The following is a 12500-nucleotide window of genomic DNA, read 5'->3' as shown; positions in this document are numbered from 1 at the left end:
TCTCTCCTCTCCTCCTCTCTTTTCCCGTTTTTCTATCTATCCCCCTATTTTTTATCAATTTTCTATTCTACCATGAAACAATTTTTTCCCCTCCTCCCCTTTTCCTTGTTCTTTTCATGTTAGAAATATAGGTGCATATATGTGTATGTATATCTGTCTACCATCTCAACTATCTAAACTTTTCTATTTTATGTTGTGTGTGTGGTGTGTATGTGTGTTGGTTGGTGTGTGTATTATGTGTGTTGTGGGTGTGTTGGGGTGTGTGTGGTGTGTGTGTGTTTTGTTGTATGTGTGTTTTTGTGTGTGTGTGTGTGTGTGTGTTTTGTGTTTGGTGGTTTTGTGTGTGGTGTGTGTGTGTGTGGTGTGTGTGTGTGTGTGGTGTTGTGTTTTGTGTTTTGAACCCCGAACTTTCGGAGGGCAAACCCCCTTTAAAAAGGGGTTATTTCATAATAATCATACATTATACACATATACTCATAAACTTCTTAAAAAAAGAAAGGGAGAGAAAGAAAAATAATGCAAAAGAGTGAGAAAAAAATAAAGAGAAAAAAAATAAAAAAGTAAATTAGGTTAATATTATATAAAAAAAAATTGATTCATTAATTTCATTGTTATCGATTATCATAAATATTTCCATATATTAACCTATTCTGTCTATGTCTCATTTATCTTCGATTTTGTTCTTAATATTTCAATAATAATTACTATCTAATTACCTTATTGATATCACATTTTCTTTCTGTTTATCACATTTTCTTTCTATTTCTTATTTACGTTTATCTCTGAAGTAATTTCTTTATTTCCCATTTTTTCAAGGGCATTTTCCCCTTTTTTTCTTTTTTTTTGCTTTTACCCCTTTTCCAATTACTTTCGCTTTTTCCCTTTTCTCTGTTTCCCTTTCTTTCCTCTCTTTTTTTACCCAATTGATTTCTTTTTGCTTTTTCTCTCATTTTCCCCTTTTTCCCCTCTTCTCTCCTTTTCTTCTCTCTCTTCTCTCTTCTCTCTCTCTCCTCTCTCTCTCTCTCTCTCTCCCCTTTCTTTCTTTTCCCCTTTTCTCTCTCCTTTTTCTCTCATCTCCCCCTCTCTCTCTCTCTCTCCCTTTCTTCTCTATGTGGCTATCCTTTTTTCCCTTTTTCTCTCTCTATTATCTAAACCCCTTTTGGGGTTAAAGGGTATCTATTGTCATCATCCCTTTTTTCTATCTATCTATCTATCCTTCCCTTCCCTGTTTTTGTGTGTGTATATATAAAATATATTTTATATAATTTTTTAATTAAAATATATATTTTATATAAAATATAATAATGGTATATATAGGGATATGTAAATAATTTTATTAATATATAATATAATATATTATATATATTTTATATATTTTATATTACACACCACACACAAAACCCTACACACAGACCCCACAGGGCCACACGCAACCACACACCCCCACACACCACACCACACACACGCACACCCCAACACACACGCAAAAACACACACACCCCACAAAACCCCACACACACCCACCCCAATTTTAAAATTATATAATTATATATATATATATTATATATTTTAAAATACATATAGATAATTATATTTTAAAATATAAATATAATTTTATATATATATTTAAATAAATAATATAAATTACAAAATAGATATAAATTTTAGATAATATATATATATATATAAATAATATTTTAATATTATAAGACAATATATTACATTTATAATATAATATATATATATATTTAAAATATAATTAAAAATATAAATAATATATAATATAATTATTATAATATAATATAACTATATAAATAGATAAAATATATATATTTTATATAATTTTATATATAGAATTTTATATTTTAAATTAAATTTTATGCATATAATATAATATATAAATATTAATATAGATAATAATATATATTTCAATAATATAATACATATAAAAATAATAATTTTATTAAAAATATATATAAATATTAAAATAAGGATATTTTAATATCGATAGATATATTATATAAGTATAGATATAAAAATAAAATATATATAGATAAAATTTTTTAACAAATTTTTATTACATTGTGTAAATATAATATTATATATATATATATATAATATAAAATTTTATATATATATTATTGTATAAAAAAGGGTTTAATGGGAAAAAAATATCGTAACCCAAAAGAAGAGAAATATTTGACCCGGGGGCGATTTATTCTTTACCAGAAAAAACCCTAAGTATTTCCCGACGAATCTAAAAATCCCAAAACGTTCAAATACATTTTTTTGTATTTTTGAAAAAAAAATTTTTCATCTTCATTCATACCCTTTTTTACATTTGTTAAAAATTTAATACGATTAAAATATATTTTAATATAATATAAAAATTATATATAAAATATATATTATATATATTTTATTTATAGATGATAGAAAAGATAGTAGATAGATAGATAGATAGATAGATAGATATATTTATATAATTAAAATAGATAGATAGATAGATTAAAAGATGTGTGTGTTTTATGTATATATATATTATAAATATAAATATTTTTATAATATATTTTATATATATATATAATTTTATAAGAAAATATATATATATTAAAATTATTTCATATATATTATATATATATTATATAAAATATATATATTATAATATTTATTTTATATATAATATATTTTTAAAATACATATATATTTATATATATTTTATTAAAATTATATTTATTAACCCTTATATAAAATAATATTATTTTTATATAATTATATAAAATTTTTATATAATATATTTATACCCTTTATAAAAAACACAACCCCCACACACACACCACCACCCACACACCCCACACAACAACCCTTGTTGTATTGGGGTTTTGTTTTGGGAATTTTAGTATGTTTTGTTGTAAGTGTATATAACACCATTTTTGCATATATATATTATATATATATATATATTAAAATATATATATTTTAATATATATATATATATTAAAATACAATTTTATAAATTTTATACTTTATAAAATATATATTATATATATGTTTTGTATGATTTTATATTGGGATACAATGTATATAAAAACTTTATATAATTAAATTTTATATAATTTTTATATATATATTAATATTTTATAATAGAAAAATTTTAAATGTAGGGGGGGTAATAAACATATACATATATATATGTGTTTTTAAAATTTTATTATATATATATATATATATAAAATATTTTATATAATTATATATATTATAATTTTATATATATATAATTATATAAAATATTTTATTTTTATATATATATATATATATATATAATATTTGATAAATTTTATATAATATATTAATATATATATATTATAAAATATAAAATATTAAACCCCAAAATTTTGCATATATATGTATGACATATTATAAATATATATATATATTAAAAAAATATATATACATATATATAAATAATAAATTAAAGGGTTTGTCTGTGTAAAGAAAAGGAAAAAAAAAAAAAACGAGGCAAAGAGGGAAAAAATAAATATATATATATAATAAAATATTATATATAATATATATTATATAATATAATATATATAAATTATATATAACACAAACACATATAAATATATATATTAAAATTTTATATTATATAATATATATTATTTATTATATATTGGGTATATGTGTAAAAATATAATCCCCAACATACATACATACATTATATTATATTTTATATTATATTATATATATAAATATATATATATATATAATTTTATATAAAATATAAATATATATATATATATATAGCGTGGTGGGGTGGGGTGTGTGGTGTGTGTGTGTGTAATTTTTAAATACAAAATATAAATATGAAATATTATATTAAAATATATAATATATTTTATATATATATCATTTTATTTATATATATAATTTCATACCTAATATTTCCACACATATATATAAAAAGTTATGTATATACATACATTTTGTGTATATATATACCCGGAGCATCTATCCAAACTATCTATCTATCTATCTATTTTCTATGTATCTATGTATGTACTATGTTTTGTATCTATGTATTTAAATTAACCCATCTAATTTTTTATCATCTATTTTTTCTATCATTTATCAAACTACTATCTATCTATATATTATATAGTTATATATAATAATAATATATATATATATAATATATAATATATATATATAACTATAAATAGAAAAAACAAAACGCACACACTGAAAAAGATATAGAACGAAAAATTTGAACTTATGGCGCCCGGGAATCCCAAACTCGCTTAATATTGTTTTGGGCACGGGGGGAAATTTGGCCAACCTACCCGTGAAATGCAACCGGGATTTCAAAAAAGTGCTTAAAAAAGGTGCTCTGGCAGGAAATGCATCAACTTGGGATGCAAATCTTTGGGAAAATGTGTTTTATTATTTTTTTTTTTTTTTTTTTTTTTTTTTATTTACATTTTTTTGGTTTTTTTTTTTGTTTTGTTTTTTAGATTAGTTAGTATTTTATGAAAAAAGTAGGAAGAATGGAATAAAGGGGAAAAAAGGGGTTTTAAAAAGTGGGAAAGTGTTATAAAAAAATGAGAACAGAAAGGAAAAAAAAGAAGGAAAAATTATTAGTTAAAAAATGAGGAGAAAAAGGAGAAGAAGAAAAAGGAAGAGCTGAAAAAAAAGTAAAAAAAAGAAAAAGAAAAAAATAAAATAAGAAGAATAAGAAAAAGAAGAAGAAAAAGTAGAAATATCTATATAAGAAAGAAAAAATAAAAGGAAGTAGGAAAAGAGAGAAAATAAAAGGTAATTACGAGCAGAGAACAAATAAAGAGAGGAGGAGAAGAGAGAAAAGAAGAAAGAGGATAAAAACCGTAAGAAGAAAAAACGATTAAGTGTTAAGAGAGATGCGTTAAAATAAGGTCAACGATGAGTCAGGGAAAAACAGGGAAGAAGAAGAAGAAGAAGAAGAAAAAGAAGAAGAAAAAAAGAGGCGGAGAGAGAAAGAAAGAAAAAAAAAAAAACATAAAAAATTGGGAAAATTTCATTTGTGTGATTTTTTTCTGAGTTTATTGGGGGTGTTTTGGGACTAGGGTTTCCTGTTGGGAAAGAAAAGGGAAAAAAAAAAAAGGACCCAGGCATAAGAGGAAAATAAAGAAGAAGAAGAAGGAGGAGATGAGAAAAGAGAGGCAGATAAAGAAGGAGAAGGAGATGAGGAAGAAGAGGAAAATAAAGAAGAAGAAGAAGAAGAAGAAGAAAGGAGATGAGAAAAGAGAGGCAGATAAAGAAGCAGAAGGAAACGAGGAAAAAAATAAAGAAGAAGAAGAAAGAAAGGTGAGGGCGAGGAAAAAGGAGGAAGATAAAGAAAAAGAGAAAGAAAAAAAGAAGAAAAGGGGGAGAAACAGGAGAATACGAGGAGAGAGAGGAAGAGGAAGAAGAAAAGAAAAAAAAAAGGGTAGGGGAAAGAAGAAGAGGAGGAGGGGGAAGACGAAAAAAAAAGAAAAGATGAAAAAAAGAGAGGAAAAAAAAACGAAGAAGAAGAAGAAGCAGAAGAGGAGGAGAAAAGGAGGAAAAAGCGAAAGATGAAGCAAAGAACAAAGAAGAAGAAGTAGAAAAAGAAGAGAAAGAAGAAGAATTGTTTTATTGTAACTATTATTACTATCAATATCATAATTACCGTTACTATCATTTTTATCATCATTATAATTATTAATATTCTATCTAATATTATATCTTTGTTATTATTATTATTATCATTATTATTATTATTATAGTTGTTGTTGTTTTTAATATTATTGTTATTCTAATTATTTTTATCATTATCATTATCATCATTGTTATTATTGTTATTAACATAATCACCACTATGATTATGATAATAATAATAATTATTATTAATATTGTTATTATTGTTATCGTTTTCATCAGCATTCTTATAATTATTATTATTATTATCATCACCATTATTATTATTATTATTATTATTATTATTATTATTATTATTACATTTTTATTATAATCATTATCATTTTTTGTATAATCATTATTATTATCATTAATATTATTGCTACTATTATTACCATCATTATTTTTGCCATTAGTAATAGTAGTAGTAGCAGTATCATAATTATTAATATCATTCTTAGTATTATCATTATCATCACTTATATTAATTTATTATCATTACTATCAGTATAGCAATTACTGATATTTATAATCACTATCACTTTATTTTTTCACTTATCTAAATATCATCATCTTTTATCATTAATTTCATCTTTATCATAACTCTCACTATCATCATTATTACAATTGTCATCATTATCATTGCAGTTACTGCTGTACTGTTATTATAAACATCATCATTATTTTTGAAATTCTTAATCTGCATCATCGCTATTACTATCATTATTATTTTCCTATGCTTTCCTTATCATTATTATCACATCATTCTTAATCTAATGAGAATCAAGATAATGACAATATAAAAGATAGTTAATGATCATTAGGAATGATAATCATAATGACAATGATAAGTATAATGATAATAATAATATCAATACTGCTAATGATAATGATAATAATAATAATAATAATAATAATAATAATAATAATAATAATAATAATAATAATAATAATGATAATAATAATAATGGTAATGATAAATATCATCATCATCATCATCATCATCATCATCATCATCATCATCATCATTATAATAATAATAATAATAATAATAATAATAATGATAATAATGAATTATTAATGAATAATAATCGTCATATAAACACACACAATAATATACAATGAGAAATGCAATATAAAAAACACAATAACAAACAACAACAACAACAACACTAACAACAACAACAACAACAATAATAATAACATCAATGATAATTATGATAATAATCATAATAGTAGTAGCAAGAACAATAACAACAAAAACAACAACAGTGATAAAAATAATGATAACAATAATATTAACAATAACAATGACAATTATAATAATGTCAATAATAGTAGTCATGATGATAATAATAACATTGATAAGGATACCAATAATGATATTAACGTCAAAGATGTATCATCTTTGGAGATGACATGGATTATAAAATTCTATATATTCTTTATAGGACATAATGCTGAAATGTAAATGCTAATCGCGTGATGAATTATAAACAGGAAAATAATCATTATGACAACATATTGCGCACATCGTCTCTCTTCTGTTCGGTTGGCAGCCATGCGTCCTCCCTTTGGACAAGTATTAAAGCCATCTTTGCAGGTATTTATACACGATTTTGTAAACTATCATCACATTATTTTCTAAACTATTATCAATGAATGATCTACAGTTTATCAAATGAAAGAAATATTTGTTTACAAAATTAAAACATTGAAATAATGATATTACAGTGAACAACAGTAAAGGTTGCTGGTGTCAGCCCTGGCTCGTTGTGATCTCGTAGTGAGTGTCAAATAAATGAAGTGAGAGTCAAATGAATAAAGAGAGTGTCAAATGAATGAAGTGAGAGTCAAATGAATAAAGTGAGTGTCAAATAAATGAAGTGAGTGTCAAATAAATGAAGTGAGAGTCAAATAAATGAAGTGAGAATCAAATGAATAAGTGAGTGTCAAATAATAAAGTGAGAGTCAAATGAATGAAGTGAGAGTCAAATGAATGAAGTGAGTGTCAAATGAATGAAGTGAGAGTCAAATAAATGAAGTGAGTGTCAAATGAATGAAGTAAGTGTCAAATAAATAAAGTGAGATTCAAATAAATGAAGTGAGAGTCAAATAAATGAAGTGAGTGTCAAGTAAATGAAGTGAGAGTCAAATAAATGAAGTGAGTGTCAAATAAATGAAGTGAGTGTCAAATAAATGAAGTGAGTGTCAAATAAATGAAGTGAGTGTCAAATAAATGAAGTGAGTGTCAAATAAATGAAGTGAGTGTCAAATGAATGCAGTGAGTGTCAAATAAATGAAGTGAGTGTCAAATAAATGAGTTATTATATTCGTCGTACACCATATATGTAATACATGAACAGTGGAGTTGAATAAAAACAATTGTACTTGTATTCGTATGAAATAAGAAAATATGGGAAAATGCAGTACACTATCTGTTAATATGAAATGAATATGAGGGAATATTTTATTGGTATGAAATCAGTGATCTATATTTATCAGAATAACAGGGTAATTGTGAAGCAAAAAAGAAATTGTATATTTCCATTACTGAATTCTAAGAATTCTTTAAAACAGGCCTATATAAGGATAATATCAAGGTGTTATTTTCATTTATGATATTTCAGATTGAATGAATATTACAGCTGCTCAAGAGATTTTCTTTGCGAACCAGTTAATGATCATAAGGAATGATAATGATAATAATAATAATAATAATGGTAATAATAATAATAATGATAATAATAATGATAATAATAATAATAATGATAATAATAATAATAATAATAATGATGATGATAATAATAATAATAAAATAATAATAATAACAACAACAATAATATAATAGTAATAATAATAGTAATAATAATAATATTTTAAAAAGTTATAAAAAAATTAACGATAGTAATAATGACAATAAATAGTAATGATATCAACCAAAATAAGAACAGCACCAGTAGTAATAATAATAATAATAATAATAATAATAATAATAATAATAACAATAACAATAATAATAATAATAATAATAATAATAGTAAAAATAATACAAATAGCAATAATGATAATAACAACAACACCAATAATGATGACAATGAAAATAATGGTAATAATAAAAAAAAATAATAATAATAATGATATTAATAATAATAATAATGGTGATGCGATGCTGCTGCTGCTGATGATAATAATAACAATGATAAAAAAATAAATAAATAGGGTAATAATGATAATAGAATTATTATAAGCAACACGATAATTAGTGGATCTATCATTCACTTTAATAATGATGGTAATGATAACGATAATAACAATAATAATAACAACAACAATAATGGTCATACTAATGATAATAATAGTGAAGAATAGATAAGGAATATAATAATAATAATATTTTAAACAATAATAATAATAATAATAATAATAATAGTAATAATAATAATAATAATAATAATATTATTATTATTATTATTATTATAACCATTATTATTATTATAAAGAATAACAATACTGTTAATAATAATAATATTATTATTATTAAAAATAATAACAATAATAATAATGATAATGATGATGATAATAATAATAATAGTAATGATAATAATAATAGTAATGATAACTATTACAATGATAATAATAATAATAATGATAATAACAATAAAAATGATGACAATCATAATAATAACAATGCTAATGATAATAATAACAACAACAATAATAATAATTATAATAACAATCATGACAACAACAACAATAATAATGATAATAATAATAATAATAATAATAATAATAATATAATGATAAAAAAAATAATAATGACAACAACAATAATGATAATAACAAAGATAATAATAATAACAATGATGATAATGAAAATAATACTATGAATAAGAATAAGAACATTAATACGGAAAATAATAAAAATAAGAACAGCAATAATAATATAAAGAAATTATATTCGTAATAATAGAGTAGGAAAATATAAGATGATAATAACAACAACAAAATAAAAAAGAAAATAATATTAACAATAATAATGATAATAATAGAAATAGTGATAATAATAATAGTAATGATAATATATTGATGATGATAATAATAATTACAGGAATAATTGTTGTAATAATAGTGATAATGATGTTATTACAATTATCATTATAATAACATTATAAACAACAACAGAATTCTAATAAGGATGCTAATGATAGCAGCAAAAATTATATTTATGAGAATAATGATAATAATAATAACGATAATAATGATAATAACAAAAATGATGATAATAATAAAAAGGGTAATAATAATGATAATGGTAAAATTAATGATAATGTAATGATAATAATGACAACGATGATAACAATTATTATTATTGTTTTAATTATGATAATAATAGGAATGATAATAGTAGTAGTAGTAATAATGATAATTATTATTATTATCTTTATTATTATTACTGTTATCATTTTTATTAAAATCATTATTATTGCTATTAGTATCGTTGCTATTAATACTATCAGTGACATTAATGATACTACTACTACTCTACTAATATTTAATAATAATGATGATGATGATAATAATAATAAAAACAATAATGAAAATAATAATAACGACAACAACAACAACAACAGCAGCTGCAGCAATATTAATAATAATGATAAAACTAATAATAATAATAATAATAACAATAATAGTAACAATAATAGGAATAACCATAGGCGGCGGAAGCGGGGGGGGGGGGCAGAGGAGCGAGCGCCCCCAGAAGGAAAACTGGGGGGCGAGAGTATATCTCCGACTCCCCCCCCCCCCCCAGAAATTGCTGAAAAAATTGTGCTTTACATTTGGTTTTACACTTTCAAACAGACTAATAAAAATATACTATAATTATACTATATCTCATTTTACCAGAATAGGTATCACTCTTACAGTAGACATGTTGGTTTCCATGAACTTGATTTATTAAAAGTATTGTATAGGTATAGTGGAGTATAGTATAGTAAAGGACAGACTTTCCTGGGCTCATGAACGCCTAACTAGCGGAGTTCGAATGAACATGTTATCTATATTTTAAGCAAATCGCCCCCTCCCCACCCCACCACAACAAAACACAGTTAACACACATTGATTGTAGAAGCCATATGGATATATTACATCTGGGTATTATTTATTCAACGCAGAACTAAATACACTGGTGTGCAAATTATATAATTATGTGAGAACTGTGTCATGCGCATGTTGCTGTGTGAAAGGCGCTTTTTGTCTAAAAGATCATCAAACTATATATTACTTCAATAGCCGAAAAGTTTAGTTTTTAAATTACACAGTTTATAGTTTTGATTATTTGTTTATTGGTATATTCATAGTACCAGTATCAGAACATATATTGGGAAATAATAGTAATGAAAACCTATGAGTTATGTTCCAGGCACGTCTTGGATGAAAAACATTTAAACACAGATGCCGACACAGATAAAATCACCAATAAAGGGCAGAGGAAGTTTATATCTCCTATAAAATGACAACATATTGTATAACATTATCAAACTTGTTTGTTCTACTTCCTGGAAAGTGATCAGCCTGGAACTGCCGCGGAATTGACTTTCGCAGTCTACATCTGTAAAGAATTTCATGATTGCTATTTTTTAAAGATGCCTTAAGCTTTTGATTTTCGAATCCCCCTCCCCTAAGGCAAAGACTCCCCTCGCCACCTATGACAGGTTATCATATTTGCTTTTTTTGAAAAATCGCTCCGCCGCCTATGAAAATAACAATGATAATAATAATAATAATGATGATAGCAAGAAAAATAATTATGATGATAATAATAATAATAATAATAATAATGATAATATAATAATACGAAAAAAAAAAATAATGGTAGTAGTAGTAGTAATAATTAACTATGAAGTAATAAGGATAGTAATGGTTAAAAAAACGATATTATTAATATTAATTGATAATGATGAATAATTACAAAGCAAATTGAAATATAAAGATAATGGCGATAAAGATAATAATAATATAAATAGAACTGATATTAATAAGGACATTCATGATAGTAATAATAATAGTAATAATAACAAAAACAATATCAATGTTAATAAAATTAATAATGATAATAACTATAATGATAATGATATTAATAAACAATAATATAATAACAGTAACAATAATAATAGTCATAATGATCATAATGATAATTCGATAATGATAATGATAACAATAACAACAACGATAAACAATAATGATCATAATAATAATGATGATATTAATGATAATGATGGTAATAATAACAGTTATTATTATTCTATCTTTATTATTATCATTGTTATTGTTATTATCAATATGATAATAAATAATAATAATAATAATGATGATGATAATAGCAATAATTATGATTAGAATAAAATATAAAAAATAATAAAAAGTATAATAATGATAATGAAAATAATAATAATGATAATAATAATAATAATAATAATAATAATAATAATGATAATGATAATAATGATGATAATAATGATAATGATTATGACAATGATAATATCAGTAATAATAATGATAGTATTAATAGCAACGATACTAATAGCAGTAATAATTATTTTAATAAAAATGATGATAACAGTAATAATAATAAAGATAATAATAATAACAACAACAACAACAATAATAATAATAATAATGATATTAATAACAGTTATAATAACACTAATGATAATAATGATAATAATACTAATAGTAATAGTAATAGCACTATTAATAATAATGGTGACAATAACAATAGTAATGATAATAATAACTAT

The 12500-nt window shown here is 22.6% G+C and overlaps 1 pseudogene; it reads left to right on the top strand.

Annotated features, from left to right (window-relative positions):
• The window catches only part of LOC119589679, a 15567-nt pseudogene that overhangs the window by 1947 nt on the left and 1120 nt on the right, over positions 1–12500 (top strand).

Source organism: Penaeus monodon, chromosome 26 (assembly GCF_015228065.2).
Source record: "Penaeus monodon isolate SGIC_2016 chromosome 26, NSTDA_Pmon_1, whole genome shotgun sequence".
NCBI classification, from domain to species: Eukaryota; Metazoa; Arthropoda; class Malacostraca; order Decapoda; family Penaeidae; genus Penaeus; species Penaeus monodon.
Note: the sequence above shows the minus strand (reverse complement) of the source record. Positions and strands in the feature narration are given on the sequence as shown.